At 38.1% G+C, this 20,236-nt stretch overlaps 1 protein-coding gene across 1 annotated transcript in view; it reads left to right on the forward strand.

Annotated features, from left to right (window-relative positions):
* LOC119542850 (sucrase-isomaltase, intestinal-like) overlaps nucleotides 1-20,236 on the forward strand; it is a 180,421-nt gene that overhangs the window by 129,731 nt on the left and 30,454 nt on the right. The gene's annotated exons all lie outside the window — the stretch shown is intronic.

The following is a 20,236-nucleotide window of genomic DNA, read 5'->3' on the forward strand; positions in this document are numbered from 1 at the left end:
GTAACATACTTTGTATGTTAAGCATATGAAAGGTTGTGCAAAAGTTACTTCTTTCTTTCACTGTTTTATGAAATATCTAAATGAAAACATCAAGCAGGCAGCAAGATATATGATTCTGGAGAGAATAATTCTGGGCTTGAGATAAAAAACTGGGAATTATGTGCATAAAATGGTATGATATGGTTTTTAAATCCACAGAAATGAATGATTTACTGTAATGAGAATGAGAGAGTGCAAAATGAAATTGAGAGACTCTATTAGTTTTCTAGGGCTGTGGTAACAAAGAACCAATTTCTATTGGCTTAAAACAACAGAAATTTGTTCTCTCACAGTTCCATAGGCTAGAAGTCCAAGCTGAGACAAGGTCATGTTCCATCTGAAACCTGTATGAGAAAATACTTCCTTGCTTTTCTGTAGCTTCTGGGGGTTTGTGGCAACCCTTGGCGTTCCATGGCTGTAGAAGCATCTGCCTCCATCTTCACATGGCCTCCTCCCCCATGTCTGTCTGTCTCTCTGTCCTGTGTCCAAATTTCTTTTTCTTATAAGTATACCTAGTTATATTGATTTTGGCCTACCCTAATCCCTTTTGGCCCCATTTTAACTAATCACATCTTCAAAGACCCTATTTCCAAATAAGGTCACATTCACAGGATTGGGGGTTAGGACTTGAACACATCTTTTTGGTGGACAATTCAACCCATAACAGCGACCCTCCAAACTTGAGACCTAAGTGGGTCCTCCACCCCAACATTTAGGCTTTGGGTAAAGGAAAAGACTCAGCTAAGAAAACCAAATGGAAGAAATTGAATAGGGAGTAGGAAAGGTAGGAAAGAATGGTGTCTTGTGTCCTAATCAAAGACAGCTTTAAGAAGGATGACTTCTCAGATGCTGCTGAAAAGTCAAACAGCATGAGTACAGAATGTGTCCTCTGAGTCCAGTACTATGGAGATCAGCAATATTGACAAGTGCAGTTTCAATGGAGTAGAGGGAACAGATACCAAACTAAAGTAAGTTAAGGAGTGAAAGGGAAATGAGAATGTAGAGACAGAAGTGTAAATAAATCTTTGGCAGGAAGTTTGGCTCTGAGAGAGAGTAGAGAAATGGTACTGTAGCTGAGGAGAATATGACTAAAGGAGGATGTTGTTCATTGTCTTTGTTTTTTAAGAAATGGAAGATGCTAGAGCATGTTTGTTTGCTGTTAGGAATGAGCCAGGAGAGTGAAAGAGATCGATAATGCAGAAGTATGAGGAGTTAACCAAGAACTGAAGTCACTAAAAAGAAAGGATAGATAGTATCAGTCGTGGGGGACTTGGCTTTAAAAGAGCAGAGACACTTCCTTGTTACAAGAAGAGGAGAAACTGGTAAAGATGCACATAGATTTATTAGGTGGTAGAAGGTAGGAGATCTTCCCAGCAAATGAGCTTCTATTGTATCAGCAGAAGTTATATGGAAAATGAGGTTGAATTTGGGGAATGGGAAGTTTGGAGAAAGAAAAAGTATGACATAATTATATGATAATGTGGCAGAGTAGATTTCTGAAAGAAGCATAATGGGATTCTCAGGCAGTGTTGAGAGTTCGTTTGTGATTTGTGTTCTTGAGGCAAAGGAAAAGGAAAAACAGAGAAAAAGGAAGTTTGAGTCTTCAGAGATGAAGACGTCAGTGCTGTTTTCTAAGCTGCATTTGATTACAATGTCAGGGAATCAATGGAATCATACACCTCAACTCCAGCAGTAAGACACCAACATCCCATAGGACCAAGTGGTATGGAAGAACTCTCTCAGGAAGGCAGCTCCCTGTAAGAGAGGCAGCGGGACAGGGGTCGGAGCATGGGCTGTGTGTCTTACTGGCTCCAGACAAGATCTTTAACTTCTCTTCACTGTGTAATGGGAACATAAATACTAATTTGCATATATGAATAAAGGGTTTAAAATATTATATGTAAAGCAATTGAATGACATGCTGTAGGTGTACAAGCACTGAATACCATTGTATCTATTATTTTAATTGGGGAGGGGTTCAATTTAAATAATTCCAAATGCTTTGTCAATTACTGCAAGCAAGCAGTTGACATAGGTGATAGTTATTACAACAATTTTACATCATCTTCATTGTTCCTGTGTATGAAGCCAGAATTAGTTGTCTAAGGGAGTCCTCATTTTTACCCTGATGGGGGTCATTCTTGAGTGATGACCTAATGCTTAGCTACTTTATTCCTGGTTTAAATTAAAAAAAACAAATCTATCACTTTAAAAAAAAGGAAAAAGTATGTATCAGAGAAGAGATTGTTACTACAAACTTGGTACATGAAAGAAAGAAGCAAGGCCAGCTAAATTCTCAGATGCATTCTTTCTAAACCATATTATTGTAAAAAGTTTTGAAGAAATCTACAGGACGAATGTTACCAAGATACTGAGACTAAAGACTTAAGAGACCTGATGCAGCATCAGATGAATATTCTTATTCCCTGTGCTATTTTTAACCAATATTAAATTTCTTTTTATCTCTTTTACAATTCAACAATCTAAGGTTTTTATCATTTTGTGAAATCTCTTTGATTGGTAACTGTTTCTGATTGTATAAATTTAGGCTTTTGAGATAATTGGGAGTTGTTAAAATACAGGACTCCTATAATTACCCACTGCATTCCAGTGAATAATTATCTACATTTGTTACGTTTTTTTCTTTGTGGCTGAGCAGGCTGGCTTTATTATAATGTAGTTGGTGTTAAAATGTTCTCTTAGGAGTGAAAGAATATGATGAGGTAGCTGCCTTCATCTGCAGGGGGTTAGAAGATTATTACACAACGTCTAGATTCCTGTGTCATTGTTTGCTGTGTCTGTGCCTGTTCTACAAATGGCTTTGACTGGAGTTGAGCAACTATTTACTTAAATTTAAGCCAAAACTGATGGCCTAGTGATTCAGCTGTGTTTTATAGTCAAAAAATCAAGGGCTTCATTAGACTTATTCTCAAGTGCATAGATTTGCATCGCTTTAGAAACACGTTCTCTTCAAAATAGTAACAGGTTTGAATAAAGGTTTATGGCAAAGACAACAATGCTTTAAATTGTTAAAATGATTTTTCCCCCTCATATGTTCCCAAAACATTAGGAAGACAGTTTAAAATGATACTAATATCTCAAATTTGAAAATCTAAAAGAGAGACAAACATTTAAAGGCAGCAGATTCCAGACTAGAATTAAATTTCTTTGTGTTTTAGACTCTTTCAATCCTTACTGCCATGTCTATCAAAATGCACTGAGAAAGTTGTTAGGTTTTTCAATCGAGAATAGAAGTGATAAAAACTTGATCAAAAGGAGTTTTATTGTCCAGCAGAGCACAGGCGGGCTGAAGCCTAAGAAAATGGTGACAGCCTCGAGCCAAGGGAACGGTAGGATTTATAAAAGATGGTTGGTGGGAAGTTCTTTGTTCTGGGAAGGGGAGGCCGGCAGGTCTAGGTATGGCAGTTTCTCAGCTACTTTGGGGAAAGTGGGTAGTCGGCAAGTTGCCATTGGCCGGTTTTAAAGCGGGGGCTTGGAAGCGGGAAAGTTTAAAATTTTAACGTTCAGGATTCCTAAGGGTGCGGGTGGTGGCTTATTGCAGACCTGCAGGGTTCTTAGGGCAGGGTGAGGGGCGGTGGCTCTATCGCAGAATTCCTGAGGGTGGGGGGAGGGTGAGGTCCCAGGGCCTAAACCTAACAGAGAGGATTATAGGATTTTGACACTCTTGTTTGAATACTGTAATCTCCATGGTGCATACTTTCCCAGCAATACTAACATTGCTGCTACCCAAACATTCTTAATGTTCCCACACTCCCCAATTGTTATCCCTCAATTGCCCTTTAACTGGTACCATCCTGTCGGTAGGGTTAAAGCTAGCCTGTTGAAAGACAGGTATTTGACCAGGTGTTGCAACTTTTTTGTCACTGCTGTGTATTTTTTGGCTTTCAGTATATAACACATCCTTTTCACGTTGGTCTTTCAACAGTCTTTTGTTTCCCCCGTTGCAGGTTTTTATACCCATTCTACTAAGGATGCAACTTCAGAGATCTGTTAAGAATATATAACAAGAAAGATCTTTGTATTTTAGGACTTTGTGTTAGAGTAGCATGTTTTTTGTATAGTTAAGGTCACAGATAATATGATTTAGTTCCAAGTTTGACTGAATCTACATCTAGTTCACCTACTCGAAGTATCTAACAGTGATAGAATCTGGGGAGTTTTTGTGGGGAGTAGTTGATTTTCAACTTCAACATTTGGGGAGACTGGCCAAATATGGAGAACAATTAGGAAAATACAAGGCAATAAGATTAAGTACCAGAGGATACAGCACATCTTTGTGTGATTAGCAAAGTGCTTTAGAAGAAGTTGTGCTGAGTGCAAAGATACTTCTTTTCATTCAATATGAGTACTTCCCAACTCACAGGAGGTGGCAACCATACATAATCCCTCAGTTGCCCTATAACTGGTACTATCCTATCAGTAGATTACTGGATTACTTAGAACCCATGCCATGTGTGTTAGTTTTTTCTTGCCACCAAAAAAATTACCACAAATTTAGTGATTTAAAAACACTAAATTTGGTATGGTAACATATTGACAGATTCCAAGGTTTAGGGCATGGGCAATTTTGGGAACCATTTTTCTGCCTATAACACCATGCCCCCAAGTTACTATCTAATAATTTTAACCATTTTTACAGAACATCTCCTCAATCTTTCCCACTAAACCTTATAACTTTACTTCTTATTCCAACTCTTTAAACTCTTTGTATTTCATAAGACTCCATCTTTTTTTTAAATGCAATTTTATTGAGATATATTTACATTCCAGATAACCATCCAAATTATACAATCAGTGGTTCACAGTTTCATCACAGAGTTGTGCATTCATCACCACAATCAATTTTTGTGCATTTTCATTGCTCCAAAAAAAAGAAAAATAAAAAGAATGCCCAAATATCTCATTACCCCTGTCTCCACCTATTATTTATTTATTGTTTGTCTTTATTTTCTTACTCAACTGTCCATACACTGGATAGATAAAGGGAGTGTCAGTCATAAGGTTTTCATTATTACACAGTCACACTGTACAAGCTATTTAATTATACAATCATCTTTGACAATCAAGGCTCTAATTGCTTATGAGTGGTTGAATGAATGAACCAAGGCTGTCCTGGCTCACCCACCCCTACTGGAAGGAAGCAGTTTTCAGAAAAGGGTGTCATCATAATCTTGGAAAGTTCTTTTCCAAATATGTCACCTGCACAGAGGATTTCGTAAACTCTAACATGCTTAAGTGAGAGCACAACAACAGTGTTCTGAACAGAAGACTACATCTTCTAAAGGACATTTCTCACTCCTGCATTATTCTCTATTGATGTCATGAAACATACATCTTCTATTTACTTTTTTTTTGCATATTTTATTTTTTTTATTTTTTTATTCATTTTATTGAGATATATTCACATACCACGCAGTCATACAAAACAAATCATACATTTGATTGTTCACAGTACCATTACGTAGTTGTACATTCATTACCAAAATCAATCCCCGACACCCTCATTACCACACACACAAAAATAACCATAATAATAATTAAACTGAAAAGGAGCAACGAAAGTAAAAAAGAACACTGGGCGCCCTTGTCTGTCTGTTTGTTTGTTTGTTTCCTTCCCCCACCTTTCCACTCATCCATCCACAAACTAGACAAACGGGAGTGTGATCCCTATGGCCCCCCCCAATCCCACTGTCCCCCCTCATAAGCCACATTTTTATACAATTGTCTTCAAGATTAATGGATTCTGGGTTGTAGTTTAATAGTTTCAGGTATCCACCACCAGCTACCCCAATTCATTAGAACCTAAAAAGGGTTGTCTAAATTGTGTGTAAGAGTGCCCACCAGAGCGACCTCTCGGCTCTTTTCGGAATCTCTCTGCCACTGAAGCTTATTTCATTTCCTTTCACATCCCCCTTTTGGTCAAGAAGATGTTCTCCATCCCACGATGCCAGGTCTACATTCCTCCCCGGGAGTCATATTCCACGTTGCCAGGGAGATTCACTCCCCTGGGTATCTGATCCCACATAGTGGGGAGGGCAGTGATTTCACCCTTCAAGTTGGCTTAGCTAGAGAGAGAGGGCCACATCTGAGCAACAAAGAGGCATTCAGGAGGAGGCTCTTAGGCACAATTATAAGGAGGCCTAGCCTCTCCTTTGCAGCAACAGTCTTCCCAAGGGCAAATTCCGTGGTAGAGGGCTCAACCCATCAAGCCACCAATCCCCTATGTCTGTGGGCATGTTAGCAACCATCGAGGTGGGGTAGGCCAACACCCTGCATTCTCCAAGGGGGCTCTGCATATTTTTTCATTGTTTTTTTTTATTTAAAAACTTTTTTTTTCTAAATCAACTGTATGAAAAATAAAAAAAATTTAAAAAAAAAACATACAATAAAAGAACATTTCAAAGAGACCATAACAAGGGAGTAAGAAAAAGACAACTAACCTAAGATAACTACTTTACTTCCAACATTTTCTTACTCTACCCCAAGAAAGTAACCTAATATAGCAACATTTCTGTGAACTTGGTCCTACTATACCCATCAGAAATTAACAGACCATAGTCATTCCTGGGCATTCCCAGAACATTAAATTTAACCATGATAGCTTTTCTGTTCTTCTTGGATTATTGTTCCCCCTTCCTTAATTGCTCTCTATCGCTAGTTCCCCTACATTCTACATTATAAACCATTCGTTTTACATTTTTCAAAGTTGACATTAGTGGTAACATATAATATTTGTCTTTTTGTGCCTGGCTTATTTCGCTCAGCATTATGTCTTCAAGGTTCATCCATGTTGTCATATGTTTCACAACATCATTCCTTCTTACTGCCGTGTAGTATTCCATCGTGTGTATATACCACATTTTATTTATCCACTTATCGGTTGAAGGACATTTGCGTTGTTTCCATCTCTTGGCAATTGTGAATAATGCTGTTATGAACATTGGTGTGCAGATATCTGTTCGTGTCACTGCTCTCCGATCTTGCGGGTATATACCGAGAAGTGCAATCGCTGGATCGAAGGTATCTCTATATCTAGTTTTCTAAGGAACTGCCAGACTGACTTCCAGAGTGGCTGAACCATTATACAGTCCCACCAACAATGAATAAGAGTTCCAATTTCTCCACATCCTCTCCAGCATTTGTAGTTTCCTGTTTGTTTAATGGCACCCATTCTAATTGGTGTGATATGGTATCTCACTGTGGTCTTCATTTTTTTTTTTTTTTATTAAATTCAGTTTTATTGAAATACATTCACACACCATACAATCATCCATGGTATACAATCCACTGTCCACAGTATGATAACAGTTATGCATTCATCACCACAATCTATCTCTGAACATTTTCCTTACATCAGAAAGAACCAGAACAAGGATAAAAAATAAAAGTGAAAAAACAACACCCAAATCATCCCCCCATCCCACCCCATTTGTCCTTTAGTTTTGATCCCCATTTTTCTACTCATCCATACACTAGATAAAGGGGGTGGGATCCACAAGGTCTTCACAATCACACTGTCACCCCTTGTAATCTACATTATTATATAATTGTCTTCAGGAGTCCAGACTGCTGGGTTGGAGTTTGGTAGTTTCAGGTATTTATTTCTAGCTATTCCAATACATTGAAGCCTAAGAGGTGTTATCTATATAGTGCATAAGAATGTCCACCAGAGTGACCTCTCGACTCCATTTGAAATCTCTCAGCCACTGAAACTATTTCGTCTCATTTTGCATCCCCCTTTTGGTCAAGAAGATACTCTCAGTCCCACAATGCCGGGTCCACATTCATCCCTGGGAGTCATATTCTGCATTGCCAGGGAGATTCACATCCCTGGGAGTCGGGTCCCACATAGGGGGGAGGGCAGCGAGTTCACCTGTCGAGATGGCTCAGTTAGAGAGAGAGAGGGCCACATCTGAGCAACAAAGAGGCACTCAGGGGGAGACTCTTAGGCACCATTACATGCAAGTTTAGAGTCTCCTTTGTGGTAATGAGCTTCATAAGGGCAAGTCCCATGTTCAAGGGCTCAGCACATCAAACCGCCAGTCCCAATGTTTGTGACAGCATCAACACCAGTCCAGGTGAGGATGTCCAACACATCCACACCTTCCCCCAGATCATCGGGGCTGGGGAGGGGAAGGCTGTAAATATATTTTTTATTATCTGCCCAAATTACTCTGGGATGTGTCACTATTTCATTCCAGCCTATACTAACCTACCGTATCTCACTTCCTATTCAAAGTTCCATGCAATTGTGGTGTTTGAACAAATCGATTGTAGAGTTGTACCATTTAGAAAATTTAGATCCTGTACCAAATAGATATCTATTCCCTTGGTCTCATATGGAAGTTGAAGTTGTAAAACACAATCAGTTTCAACCTTTACCCTTTGGCCTGGCTTGCGCTGCTCTTAACCAGACCTGCTTCATTCATATCGCTAATTGAAGTCTGAGCTCTTTTTCAGCTTTTTTTTTTTTTTTTTTTTTTTTTTTTGACAGTGGCTGTATGCACTAATACTGACATTCATATCTGCCGAGCTCTAGCTCTGAGTTTCAGGTGTCTCAGAGATATGCATTGTTCCAGAGACCAATCAGGTTATACGCTAGGGGATCAGCATCTCAAAGTTTAGAGATAGGCATTACAATTCAGGGATAGAGTTAACTGCTGTAGGAGCTTACAATCTAGGGACTATTACAATTATTATGTCCACGTTAGGCTATGTTCTGAGATTCAATTCTGAGTTTACACATTGTAGTTAGTCCATATTGGTGAGGCATCATCTCTCTCACCATGTTTTCTCCAACACTTTTACTCCTATATATATATTTTCCTACAATTTTATAGAGTTGTATTCACATACCATACATTTATCCACAGTGTACAATCAGTTGTTCGTGGTATCATCATAAAGTTGTACATTTATCACCACAATCAGCACTTGAACATACTGATTACTACAAGAAAAATTGTTTTTTTTTAGCAATAAGAAAAAAATGATAAAAAGAAAAATAACATGTCATACAATACAATATACTAGTAAAGACAGCAAATAACACCCCTACCAAGAATCCCATATTCCTCCCCTATATCCCCCTCTCATATACATTTAGCATTGGCATATTGCCTTTGTTACATTTAATGGAGGTATATTACAATGTTACTGTTGACCATAGACTCCAGTTTGCTTTGATTATGTTTTTCCCCGAATACCATCCCCTTTTCAAATTTCTACATGGTTGACATTCATTTGCTTTCCCACATGCAAAAACATTTTTATATTTGTATATTTAGTAACAGTCATTGGCCACTCCTGTTTTTGCCACGTTATACAGTCCCAGTCTTTATCATCTATCTTTTCCTCTGGTGTCATACATTCTCCTATCCCACCTCTTTCAGCTTTACTCACAGACATCTTTGTTCAGTGTACTTACAATACCGTGCTACCATCACACAGTATTATGCTATCTATTTCTGGATCTATGCAATCAATCCTAAACATTCTGTAGTCCTTCAGCATCAAATGGCTGATCTCTGCCCTCTTTCTATCTCCTGGTCGCCTGTGTTGTCATCTTTTAACTCCCAAAGTTTGTTCATTAATGTCTGTTCATATTAGTGAGACCATACAGAATCTGTCCTTTCGTTTCTGGCTAACTTCACTCAACATAATGTCCTCAAGGTTCGTCCACATTATTACATGGTCCATGTCTTTGTTTTGTCTTACAGCTGCATAATATTCCATCATGTGTATATACCACAGTTTGTTTATCCACTCGTCCTTTGATGGATATTTGGGCTGTTTCCATCTCTTGGCAATTGTGAATAATGCTGCAGTAAACATCGGTTTACAAATGTCTGTTTGTGTCTTAAGTTTCAGTTCCTCTGAGTATATACCCAGCAATGGAATAGCTGGGTCATATGGCAGATCTATATTTAGCTTCCTGAGGAACCTCCATACTGTCTTTGAGAGTGGTTGCACCATTCTACATTCCCACAACAATGAATAAGTGTGCCTCTTTCTCCACATCCTCTCCAGCACTTGTCGTTTTCTGTTTTTTGGATAATGGCCATTCTGGTAGGTGTGAGATGATATCTCATTGTGGTTTTGATTTGCATTTCCTTAATAGCCAGTGAAGTTGAGCATTTTTTCATATGCTTTTGAGCCATTTGTATTTCCTCTTCAGAAAAATGTCTATTCATGTCTTTTGCCCATTTTTTAATTGGATTGTTTGTCTTTCTGTTATTGAGATGCAGGATTCCTTTATATATTCGGGATATTAAACCCTTATCTGATCTGTGGTTTCCAAATATCATCTCCCATTGTGTAGGTTGCCTTTTTAGTTTTCTGACAAAGTCCTTTGATGTACAAAAGTGTTTAATTTTGAGGAGATCCCATTTGTCTATTTGTTCTTTGGTTGCTCGTGCCTTGGGTGTGAGGTCTAAGAAACCACCTCCTTTCACAAGATCTTTAAGATATTGCCCTACATTTTCTTCTAAGAGTTTTATGGTCTTGGTGCTAATGTTTAGGTCTTTGATCCACTTTGAGTTAATTTTGGTATAAGGTGTGAGATGGACATCCTCTTTCTTTCTTTTGGAAATGGATATCCAGTTCTCCAGACACCATTTATTGTGCAGGCTGCTCTTTCCCAGTTGCTTCGGCTTCACTGCCTTATCAAAGATCAGTTGTCCTTAGATACGAGGGTCTACATCTGATCACTCAGTTCGATTCCATTGATCAGTATATCTGTCCTTATGCCAGTACCGTGCTGTTTTGAGCACTGTAGCTTTGTAATATGCTTCAAAGTCAGGTGGTGTGAGACCTCCCACTTCTTTCCTCTTTCTCAAGATATTTTTGGCTATTCGGGGCACCTTACCCTTCCAAATAAATTTAGTTATTGGTTTTTCTATTCCTGTAAAGTAACTGGTTGGGATTTGAATTGGTATTGCATTGAATCTGTAAATCAGTTTAGGTAAAATTGCCATCTTAACTATATTTAGTCTTCCAATCCATGAACATGGTATGTTCTTCCATTTTTTCAGGTCTTCTTCAATTTCTTTTAGCAGTTTCTTATAGTTTTCTATGTAAAGGTCTTGTGTGTCCTTGGTTAAGTTTATTCCTAAATACTTGATTCTTTTGGTTGCTATTGTAAATGGGATTTTTTTCTTGATTTCCTCCTCTTGTTGCACATTACTTTTGTATAGGAACACTACAGATTTTTGCATGTTGATCTTGTAGCCTGCTACTTTGCTGTATTCATTGACTAGTTCTAGTAGCTTTGCTGTAGATTTTTCTGGATTTCCTACATATAGAATCATGTCATCTGCAAATAGTGAAAGTTTTACTTCTTCCTCTCCAATTTGGATGCCTTTTATTTCTTTTTCTTGCCTAATTGCTCTCGCTAGAACTTCCAGCACAATGTTGAATAACAATGGTGATAGTGGGCATCCCTGTCTTATTCCTGATCTTAGAGGAAAAGCTTTCAGTCTCTCCCCATTGAGTGTGATGTTAGCTGTGGGTTTTTCATATATTGCCTTTATCATATTGAAAAAGTTCCCTTCTATTCCTACCCTTTGAAGTGTTTTCATCAGGAAAAGATGTTGAATTTTGTCAAATGCCTTTTCTGCATCAATCGAGATGATCATGTGGTTCTTCTGCTTTGATTTATTGATGTGGTGTATTACATTAATTGATTCTCTTGTGTTGAACCACCCTTGCGTACATGGAATAAATCCCACCTGGTTGTGGCGTATAATTCTTTTAATGTGCTGCTGGATTCGATTTGCAAGTATTTTGTTGAGGATTTTTGCATCTATATTCATTAAAGAAATTGGTCTATAATTTTCTCTCTTTTTTTGTAGTATCTTTGTCTGGTTTTGGTATTAGGGTGATGTTGGCTTCATAGAAAGAGTTAGGTAGCTTTCCCTCTTCTTCAATTTTTTTGAAGAGTTTGAGCAGGATTGGTACTAATTCATTCTTGAATGCTTGGTAGAATTCACATGTGAAACCATCTGGTCCTGGGCTTTTCCTTTTTGGGAGCTTTTTGATGACTGACTCAATCTCTTTACTTGTGATTGGTTTGTTGAGGTCATCTATTTCCTCTTGAGTTGATGTTGGTTGTTTATGCTTTTCTAGGAAGTTGTCCATTTCATCTAAGTTGTCTAGTTTATTAGCATATAGTTGCTCATAGTATCTTCTCATTATCTCCTTAATTTCTGCAGGGTCGGTAGTTATATTTCCTTTCCCATTTCTGATTGCATTTATTTGCATCTATCTGCTCTCTCTTTTTTTTTGTTAGCCTAGCCAGTGGTCCATCGATTTTATTGATTTTCTCAAAGAACCAGCTTCTGGTTTTGTTGATTCTCTCTATTGTTTTCCTGTTCTCAATTGCATTTATTTCTGCTCTAATCTTTGTTATTTCTTCCCTTCTGCTTGCTTTGGAGTTAATTTGCTGTTCTTTTTCTAATCCCTCCAGGTGAGCAGTTAACTCTTCAATTTTTGCCCTCTCTTCTCTTTTACTATAGGCATTTAGGGCAATAAATTTCCCCCTCAGCACTGCCTTTGCTGCATCCCATAAGTTTGGATAAGTTGTGTTTTCATTGTCGTTTGCCTCGAGGTATTTACTAATTTCTCTTGTAATTTCTTCCTTTACCCACTGGTTTTCTAAGAGGGTGTTGTTTAGCCTCCATATGTTTGTGAATTTTATGACCTTCTGCCTTTTATTTATTTCCAACTTCATTCCATTGTGGTCTGAGAAAGTGTTTTGTATAATATCAATATTTTTAAATTTGTTGAGACTTGCTTTGTGACCCAACATGTGGTCTATCCGAGAGAATGTTCCATGAGCACTTGAGAAACAAGCGTATCCTGCTGTTGTTGGATGTAGTGTTCTATAAATGTCTGTCAAGTCTAGTTCATTTATCATACAATTCAACATCTCTGTTTCTTTACTGATCCTCTGTCTAGATATTCTATCCATTGATGAAAGTGGTGTATTGAAGCCTCCAACTATTATTGTAGAGGTATCTGTTTCTCCTTTCAGTGATCACAGTGTTTGCCTCATGAATTTTTGGGGTATTCTAGCTTGGTGCATAAATATTTATGATTGTTATGTTTTCTTGATGAATTGATCCTTTTATTAATATATTGTGTCCTTCTTTGTCTCTTTTAATTGTTTCGCTTTTGAAGTCTAACTTGTCTGATATTAATATAGCTACTCCCACTGTTTTCTGGTTGTTGTTTGCATGAAATATCTTTTTCCAACCTTTCACTTTCAGTCTATGTTTGTCCTTGTGTCTAAAGTGAGTTTCTTGTAGACAGCATGTAGATGGGTCCTGTTTTTTAATCCATTCTGCCAGTCTGTGTCTTTTTATTGGGGAGTTTAATACATTTATATTTAGTGTTATTACTGTGAGGGCAGTACTTTCTACTACCATTTTGTTTTTTGGAATTTATATGTCATATCTTGTTTTTTCCTCTCCTTTTACCTTTCCTGATAATCTTCATTTCTGCACTCTTCTCCAACTCTCTCTCTCCTGTCTTTTCCTATCAGCCTGTAGCACTCCCTTTAGTATTTCTTATAGTGCCGGTCTCTTATTCACAAACTCTCTCAGTGTCTGTTTGTCTGAAAATGTTTTAATCTCTCCCTCATTATTCAGGGACAGTTTTGCCAGATACAGAATTCTTGGTTGGCAGTTTTTCTCTTTCAGTATCTTAAATATATCATGCCACTGTCTTCTTGCCTCCGTGGTTTCTGCAGAGAAATCTGTACATAGTCTTATCGACTTTCCTTTGTATGTGATGGGTCGCCTTTCTCTTGCTGCTTTCAGAATCCTCTCTTTGTCTTTGACATTGGACAATCTGACCAGTAAGTGTCTTGGAGTAGGTCTAGTGGGATCCATTGTATTTGGGGTACGTTGTACTTCTTGAATCTCTAATTTTCTGTCTTTTATAAGAGTTGGGAAATTTTCAGTGAATATGTCTTGTATTACTCTTTCTGCCCCTTTTCCCCTCTCTTCTCCTTCTGGGATACCCATAACACGTATGTTTGTGCGTTTCATGTTGTCACTCAGCTCCCTAAGACCCTGCTCATGTTTTTCCATTTTTTTGTGTGTGTGTGTATGAATTTGAATGACCTGTCTTCCAGTTCACTGATCCTTTCTTCTGCCTGTTCAAATCTACTGTTGTGTCCCTCCATTGTGTTTTTCATCTCCTCCATTGTGGCCTTCATTCCCATGAGTTCTGCCATTTGTTTCTTTAAGTTTATGAATTCTTCTTTATGGTCATCCAGTGTCTTCTTCATATCCTTCAGCTCTTTTGCTATGTCTTCCTTCATTTCATCGAATTTATTTAGCATTAGTTGCCTCCACTCCTGTGTCTCAGCTGAGCTATCAGTTTGTTCCTTTGGCTGGTCCATGTTTTCATGTTTCCTGGTATGGCTTGTTATCTTAAGTTGTCTAGGCATCTGATTTTCTTGATTAGTTTATTTTGGAGCTTGTTTTCTATCTTTTACCTATTGGTTTTCTTGTTGGTTGGCTTTGTTCTCTTGCCTCTGTTATTCAGTTCAACTAATTCTAGACCTCTAACTTAGGTTCTATTTAGTTGATCAGAATTTTTCCTCTCTTGTTTTTTCTGTTTCTTGCTCTGCCTCTATGTAACCTTTTTGTGAGTGGGTCTCCTCAGATATGGTCAACCCTAGTCAGATTTTCCCAGTCTAGTGAGGCCCAGGTCTCATTGGGAGGGTGTGGAGTTTTCCTGAGAATGAGACCCTCATATGAGGCCTTTAGAATTGGTGCTTTTCCTCTCCTGTCCAGCAGGTGGCGCTTGCCAGCCCGCAGCTCCACCACCAGTGTGAGGAGGTATGTAGACTTTAGTTCTCCTGGTGACTCTGATCCTGTCGGGGGCGTGGCTGACTGAAGCCGAAATCTGAATTCCAGCCCCTGTGGTCTGAGTTCCCAGAAGGAGGACTGCCAGTGGAGGTGGACCTCCCTCCACTCTCCCAATCCTCAGAACTCCAGTTGTCTCTCAGGAGCACTATTCCCTTCTCCCCTCTCCTCTTTGGGGCCTCTCCAGGTAGATTCCTTGGTCAGCCTGAGTTGGCAGTTAAAGACGGGAGACCTTCAGTAGTGAATACGGAACTCAAAGACACTATGGGTACTCTGTCTCCCCCCAAGCCCAGCCTAGTCCCTCAACCTGGGTTTTCCGATAGAAAACAACCACATATATTACTTTTAGATTAAAAAAAAAAAAAGAGAGAGAAAAGAGAAACAAGAAAAAGAGAAAAGAAAAAAAAAAAGGAGTCTCTTTTAAAAGTCTTTCCCCAGCCTGGAAGTTTTGTCAGTGTCAGAATAGAGCATTTAAAGATATGCTTTGGGCTATTGTCTGATAATTACTCTCCAACAGCGTCAGTTCCACCCCTGCCGGGGGCCTATTGAAATGCAAAAAGATAAGGGATCAGTGAGAAGCCAGAAGGGACAAACTGTAGGGGGAAAAAAATGGCTTTTTTGGAGTCTGGGAATGGGTGCCCGCTTTTACGTGCCCCCACTTCTCGGAGCCCAGCCCTTCTTTAGCACCCCAGCTCCCAAAATTAGTTAATTAATTTGTTAATTAATTCTGCAGTTGAGGCTAGGTTGAGCTTCCCTTCTTGCCCTCAGCAGATTGCTGTTTTTTGTTTTTTTTTCCCCCCTTTCAGGGAGCCGGCAGCAAGGCAGTGTGTGAGGTCTGGGTGGGGAGGGGCGCCAGACCCCTGGTCCGGGGAACTTACAATGTTCGCTCCAATCTCAGCTTTTCTTCCAATTTCAAACTTGTGTCTAGTGTGTGACTGGTTACTGGAAACCCCGAAAACACTGTTTCATATCTGTGGTCTTAGTTTGCATCTCTCTAATAGCTAGTGAAGCTGAACATTTTTTCATGTGTTTCTTAGCCATTTATATTTCCTGTTCAGAGAACTGTCTTTTCATATCTTTTGCCCATTTTATACTTGGCCTGTCTATACTATCGTCATTGAGTTGTAGGATTTCTTTATATATGCAAGATATGTAAGATATCAGTCTTTTGTCAGATACATGGTGTCCAAAAATTTTTTCCCATTGAGTTGGCTGCCTCTTTACCTTTTTGAGAAATTCCTTTGAGGTACAGAAACTTCTAAGCTTGAGGAGTTCCCATTTATCTATTTTTTCTTTTGTTGCTTGTGCTTTGGGTGTAAAGTCTAGGAAGTGGCCACCTAATACAAGATCTTGAAGATGTTTTTCTACATTATCTTCTAGGAGTTTTATGGTGCTTTCTTTTATATTGAGATCTTTGGTCCATTTTGAGTTAATTTTTGTGTAGGGTGTGAGGTAGGGGTCCTCTTTCATTCTTTTGGATATGGATATCCAACTCTTCCAGCCCCATTTGTTGAAAAGACCTTTATGACCCAGTTCAGTGACTTTGGGGGCCTTATCAAGGTCAGTTGGCCATAGATCTGGGGGTCTATCCCTGAATTCTCAATTCGATTCCATTGATCTATATGTCTATCTTTGTGCCAGTACCATGCTGTTTTGACAACTGTGGCTTTATAATAAGCTTCAAAGTCAGGGAGTGTAAGTCCTCCCACTTGGTTTTTCTTTTTTAGAGTGTCTTTAGCAATTTGAGGCATCTTCCCTTTCCAAATGAATTTGATAACTAGCTTTTCCAAGTCTGCAAAGTAGGTTGATGGAATTTTGACTGGGATTGCATTGAATCTGTAGATGAGTTTGGGTAGAATTCACATCTTAATGACATTTAGCCTTCCTATCCATGATCATGGAATATTTTTCCATCTTTTAAGGTCCCCTTCTATTTCTTTTAGTAGAGTTATGTAGTTTTCTTTGTATAGGTCTTTTACATCTTTGGTTAAGTTTATTCCTAGGTACTTGATTTTTTTAGTTGCTATTGAAAATGGTATCTTTTTCTTGAATATCTCTTCAGTTTGTTCATTTCTAGCATATAGAAACATTACTGACTTATGTGCATTAATCTTGTATCTTGCTACTTTGCTAAATTTGTTTATTAGCTCTAGTAGCTGTATCGTCGATTTCTTGGGGTTTTCCAGATATAAGATCATATCATCTGCAAACAATGACAGTTTTACTTCTTCCTTTCCAATTTGGATGCCTTTTATTTCTTTATCTTGCAAGATTGCCCTGGCTAGCACTTCTAGCATAATGTTGAATAACAGTGGTGATAGCGGGCATCCTTGTCTTGTTCCTGATGTTAGAGGGAAGGCTTTTAGTCTCTCACCATTGAGTACTATGCTGGCTGTGGGTTTCTCATATATGCTGTTTATCATATTGAGGAAGTTTCCTTCAATTCCTACCTTTTGAAGTGTTTTTATCAAAAAGGGATGTTGGATTTTGTCGAATGCTTTTTCAGCATCTATTGAGATGATCATTTGATTTTTCCCTTTTGACTTGTTAATGTGTTGTAATACATTGATTGATTTTCTTATGTTGAACCATTCTTGCATGCCTGGAATGAACCCCACATGGTCATGGTGTATGATTTTTTTAATGTGTCTTCGGATTCGATTTGCAAGTATTTTGTTGAGGATTTTTGCATCTATATTCATTAGGGAGATAGGCCTGTAGTTTTCCTTTTTTGTAGCATCTTTGCCTGGTTTGGGTATTAGATTGATGTTAGCTTCATAAAATGAGTTAGGTAGTGTTCCATTTTCTTCAATGTTTTGAAATAGTTTAAGTAAGATTGGTGTCAGTTCTTTCTGGAAATTTTGGTAGAATTCCCCTGTGAAGCCATCTGGCCCTGGGCATTTATTTGTGGGTAGCTTTTTGATTACTGATTGGATCTCTTTGCTTGTGATTGGTTGGTTGAGGTCTTCTGTTTCTTCTCTGGTCAGTCTAGGTTGTTCATATGTTTCCAGGAAATTGTCCATTTCCTCTACATTATCCAGTTTGTTGCCATACAGTTGTTCGTAGTACCCTCTTATAATTTTTTTAATTTCCTCGGGATCTGCAGTAATGTCACCTTTCTCATTCAGTATTTTGTTTATATGGGTCTTCTCTCTTTTCGATTTTGTCACTCTAGATAGGGGCTTGTCAATCTTGTTGATCATCTCAAAGAATCAATTTTTGGTGTTATTTATCCTCTCTATTGTTTTTTTGTTCTCTATGTCATTTATTTTGGCTTTAATCCTTGTTATTTCTTTTCTTCTACTTGCTTTAGGATTGGTTTGCTGTTCATTTTCTAGCTTTTTCAGTTGATCCATTAGTTCTTTGATTTTGGCTGTTTCTTCCTTTTTAATATATGCGAAGACTCCGTCTTAATCTAAATCATGGCTATTGTAGGAAGTATTGCATTGCTTTATTTCCTTGAAAATGAGTAAAATATGGTTCTCGGTATGCTGCTCATCCTTTCCAGGTAGAAAATTCTTTCTCAGTCATTACTAGAACATTTTACTCTTTCTTCTCAGTGTCATGCAAAGATCCCAATAGTCTTAGGCAGGGTAAACCATTTGAGGAAGTCCCTTTAGTCTTTGGTTTCTGCTGAAATGCACATTGTTCAAGCCATTGTCTGCCTGAAATTCGGTCCTTCTGTTGTTTCTCTGAATGCCTGTAGATCTTTGCAGAGCCTGAGCACCTTGGATTCTGCAGGTACAGGCAAACTCCTGAAGTACTCTGCATGCCCATCTCCCTTCAGATGTCATTTCTTCTCATTAGGAAACTGTTAGGGTGTGGACCAAAGGCAGATCCCCAGACCTTTGTCCCCTACCTAGTGCCCCCAACCCTAGCCTTGGTGAATCTCCCTTTTTCTTCACTGCCCTCATGTGCAAATACCTCTTTCTTTTATTCCCTAAAATGATTTCCTTATAAAGATCAGATTTCTGGAAGCAAAACTTGGCAATAAAAGTGTCTACTGAGGACTACTGCTTTCCAGCAAGCCTTCACAAACACCAGTTGAAATTCGAAAGGGACATCTTAAAACAATCTGGAGAAAAATATTGCTAGAAGAAAACACAAGCTAATAATAAAAGATTCCTGCATGTACAGGTTACCTGCCGTTACACATCTCTATTACTCTAGGGTTATTGTATTAATTCTTCAGCTAAATGTACACAGTGGCTTTACCCCAAGTTGGGAGAAACCCCTTGAGATTAGACTTCATAATTTTAGGCTAAACAAATGAACATATTTGGAATCCTAATAGATGGATGGGATAACCTAAAAATAGTAAGTAAAAAATAGAAAATATCCTAATCTCATAAAAAATAATTTGTGTTATGAATACTAAGATAATTAAATTGATAATATAAAAGAGCTGTCATTTATACTCATGATTTCATTTAATTTTCACAACATACCAATGAAGTAAAACTTACTCTTCTCATCTTCCAAATAAAAAAATTGTGACACTGGTGACAGTGTTAGCGAAAGCTAGTGCTGGGAGTCAAGCCTAGGTCTAGGTGATTCCAGAGCTGGATTTGTTTATGACCATGCTATACTGCTTGTAGAAAAAGTGCATACATCAGAAAATTGTATCCAGAGGTCCAAGCTGAGCCAGATTTATCACATAAGTAGAAAGAATGTAGGTTTGAAGCTTGTGCTGAAAACTGAACTTGCATATTTGATGGAAATATTTTTTAATGGGAATCAAATGCATGCAGGCAGATTGATAAACACAACGAGGCCAGCCCTGCTTACCTCTGTAATCTCTTCCTTGTCTGAAAACCTCTCAAATTCATTGCCATTTTACTCAAATAATGCAGAAGATTATGAAAGCACATAAAAAGACAAATCCTTTTCATACTGCCCTTTGAATTACAGTTAACTATCGTAAAGTTAACAATTTGTATAGCCCAAGGCATGGGGGAAAATAAGTTTCAGTCAAATGCACACTTTTCTCCAAACTTACATAAAATAATAAAAAGTTCCTAGATTAAAAAACAAACAAAAAAACTTCTTTTCATAAGTGCTTCAAAGGATCTATCCTTAGAGAATATACCTTTTAATAGCTTTTCTGAATTATTCCCTACTTTTTAAATTTTAGACTTCCATGTGGCAAATTTTTCCTTACTGATCTTGCTTTGGCTGTAGAATTCAAATATACGTGAAAGATGAGTAGTGTTTGTCAGTACTATTTGGTATGATACCAAATGTATTTATTTGGGCTACCTACGAGGTAAAAGGCACTGTTCTTTATTTTTGACATCTCT

The sequence above is a fragment of the Choloepus didactylus genome, chromosome 8, assembly GCF_015220235.1.
Source record: "Choloepus didactylus isolate mChoDid1 chromosome 8, mChoDid1.pri, whole genome shotgun sequence".
Taxonomy (NCBI): domain Eukaryota; kingdom Metazoa; phylum Chordata; class Mammalia; order Pilosa; family Megalonychidae; genus Choloepus; species Choloepus didactylus.